The sequence below is a fragment of the Glycine max genome, chromosome 17 (assembly GCF_000004515.6).
Source record: "Glycine max cultivar Williams 82 chromosome 17, Glycine_max_v4.0, whole genome shotgun sequence".
NCBI lineage: Eukaryota > Viridiplantae > Streptophyta > Magnoliopsida > Fabales > Fabaceae > Glycine > Glycine max.
Window position 1 is genome coordinate 12,906,626 of NC_038253.2, and position 3,804 is coordinate 12,910,429.

The following is a 3,804-nucleotide window of genomic DNA, read 5'->3' on the forward strand; positions in this document are numbered from 1 at the left end:
TTTTTTTCATTCTTTATATATATATATATATATATATATTTCTCTTATCTCTACCGAACAAAACATAAGTTTTACGAAAAGGCTCCACTTCATCGAGAAACTCTCCCCGTACATTTCACAAAACACAAATGTTAAATAAAATTTTAAACTAATCAAATTCATAATCTCTTTCTAATTGTCCCTTATATCTAAAAGACAACGCCTTGAAAACGTGAAATATATAATAATGAGTAATAATTTCTAACATGTCTTTGGTTGTTTTAACTTTCCATCCCTGAGGTAACGAACAATTAAGAATCAAATTATCCTTAGAAAAGATTGAAACCAATCCAAATTAGTATAAAAAAATCTTATGCAAGACAATTGCAAACCAACAAGATTGCTAATGAAATTTTCACGCGTGATACACAAAACAACACGAGCATGCAGTAATACATCAACAAGAAGAGGTATATATATAAATCAAGAAAAAATATTAAAAGAACTAAACAAACACCCTAGCTAGACAAATACATGCCTAAATGAAACCGTGCTTATCATTCGGAAAGGGGAAAGAAACTGAGTTATATTGAGGTGAGTTCTACGAATGTGGGAAAAGAAGAAGAAGAAGCAAACTTGAATGAGAAATGAGAAATTTCACCAGACAAGGATATTGTGACATGACCACTCGCACTAAAACGGGACTCTTCTGTTCATTTTTTTTCTCCATATATAAAAAATTTGAAATCGAAGTCAAGATCAAAGATAGGTCATGGCCATTTAAATTTTAAAGTTGTGTTGGATTAAGATTTTAAAAATTATTTTGGTGTAAATTTTTTGTGATTTTAAAAGATTTTGTAAGAATGTAGTTATTTTTAAGATTTTTATGATTAGGATTTTAATAAATTTATAAAATATGAATTTTTTAAAATTTGAAAGGATATTATGAATTTTTAAGATTTTAAATAATTCTATTAATTAAAAAAACATTCAAAAATTATTAATTAAGATTCATGAATTTTTTTTAGTTAACTCTTTAAATAAAACTTATCATCCTATACAAAGAACCTTAAGCCTGTTATATTTATAAGCACAATAGACTCATTCTCATTCAATCATCAATCATGTTAATTGCATAAAAATTATATACAACAATATCTGCCAATAACATGGATACTTATAGTCATTCTCACAATAATGATCTTACCAAACAAAAAACATATTCAATAATTATTTCAAACCTCATTTGTATATTTATCTATTTATACATGAATCAATTTTTCACACTCATTAAAATTATATATTTCTCATTTTCATATATATTCACGTTCATTTATATGTGTAAGCAAGTAATCAAAATGCCCCAATTATAAATTCAAAGAATTATAAAGATCTTTTATATCATATATTCTAGGAAGGACTACTAAAAGAAAACACTTTTTACGACATTGTTTCTATGTCGGTTGTTCAAAAACCGACTTAGAAAGAACACAGTGACATTTTTGAAAACAAATGCAACAGATTTAGACGGTTTTGCAAAAATCGTCTTAGAAAACTATCTTTCGAAGACGGTTTTTGATAATTGTCTTAGAAGACTGTCATTTTAAGACGGTCTTGTAAAAATTGTCTTCGAATATTTTACACTATTTTTAATAATTTCTCCCTCCACCCTCTCACGCTCTCACACTCTCACCACTCTCACCACTTCCTCTTCCACTCTTCCTCTAGGGTTCTCAAGCCACCACCTCAGTGTCGCTCTAGGCTCTGCCTCTGCTTTCGCTCGCAATGCCCTCTCCCTTCCTTTATGTTTTGGTTTCTACTGGTTTCCCGATGGGAATTACCCGTATTACCCTCAACTTGGACCGTCGCCTTCTTTGTCGCGTCCTCCTCTGACATCACCATCTCATCGCGTCTCCACCTGGGACTTCCTCAACTTTTTCGATAACTTCGACAATGGTTACCCGAGTTACCCGCCTCGGTTCGGGTCGAGTGTGAGCAACCCCGATTCGAAGGAAGTGAGGGAGAGGGAAGGGATTCTGGAGTTTGAGGATGAAGCAGAACACAAAATGATGAAAAAGAAAAATAAGGAGTTTGTTTTATTGAAGAAGGAGAAGAAAAATATGGGAGAGGACAAGGGTTTTGGTGTTGGAGTTAGGGATTTCGGGGAGGGCCCTTCGAATACCAAAACGGTGTCGTTGCAGCAGGTGAATAGCAGCGAGGGGAGCTCCAAGGCGGTGAGGTTTCACGATGGCAATGATAATGGTTCCGTCAAGAAAGAGATCAACAGCATCCCCAACACTGTTGCTTCCGAAGAGCACGGTGCAAAGAAAGGGGTTAGTTTCAAGATTGACGAAGCAATTGTCATGACAATGGATAATGACTCTTCTGTTTTGAGCAGCATCACCACTTTGTCTGTGCATGGCACCAAGGATCTTCGTAAGGTTGTTAAGGAGATTTAGGATGAGTTTGTGGCAGCGTCGAATTTTGGGAAAGAGGTTGCGTTATTGCTTGAGGTTTACAAACCGCCTTATCGATCGAGGGTTCCTGCACTTAGAGGTAACCCAGAATGCCCTTATTACTAACTTATCAGTTGAATCATTGTGATTGTGATTGTGATTGTGACTTTAATTTTCAAGTATCCATTAGTATGAGTTTATGCATGGCTTGCTTTCAGTTGAGGAACCTGCCATTCTGAATGGACTGTACAATTATTTTAAAACTTATGCTAAAATTTATATTGCAGAATGAGAAACAGAATGTGAAGGTGATGTTGACTCTAGCAAGATGGAAGTTGGTGGAACCCGGAAGAAAAAGAAGTATAAGAAAATGGTTCAGGGCAACATGGAAAGTTCAAGTTCTGACTTTGCAAAGCCTTCTTTTCCAGCAAAGAAAAGGGTACAGGTGTCGCAAAATCTTCTTTCAGAAACTCCAATGAAGAATTTGAAAATTGGAGACTCTCTGAGTGAAATTAACAAAGAGAAAGAGGGAACGGAAAAGGTCCTAGTCAAGGAAAGTGAAAGGCCCCTCCAAAGTGAAAAAGATAATCCTGTTCTTTCACCTTTCTTTTGGTCGAGAGAGGAAAACAATGGTAAAATGTTAAGTCAACAAACCGATGAGGATCAAATTATTGATGACTCAACACCAAATCCTCCTTCATTCAGTGATCTCAAGGACTCCGATGATGAAATCCATTCTAATGTCGATCTAATGGTAAGTGTTGGATTAACAAACAAGTAGATTACATAAAATGATGAAATTGTTGATTTGTTTTTTGGTAGTTTTGCATTTTATGTGTGCTGAAAAGTCATTTTGACAATTAGGTCTTGTATGTTTGACCTATGTTTTAATATTATTTTTTTATTTGACTTAAGTGACTACTTGATTATTGAGAAAAACAAGGCCTTGTTGAAGTCTTTATACTTCAAAATTTGCTTTACTAATAGTTCTATATTCTTTTAGAAGTTCTATTTTGACTGGTTAGACATTAAAACAGGTTGCATTGCTCAATTTGAGTAATGCTAATAATATTTAACATTTAGTTACATTACTAGCATAGTAACATTGTTTCTTTCTATTGTCATGTAGAATGAGGTGCAAAATAAAAGCTCTATTAATTTATTTGACAGTGAAATGTTTGAATGGAAACAAAGGTCTTGCTCTCTTGAATTGTTTTCAACTCCCTCTAAAATGTAGGTAGTGATATACCAAACATTAAATGAAAATCTTGGCAAAAATGAACTTCAGGGAAGATCTGATATTCCACAGACCTATTATCTTCAAACAGAAGAAAACTATTTCATGCATTGGTTACAGTTGTCGAAGTTG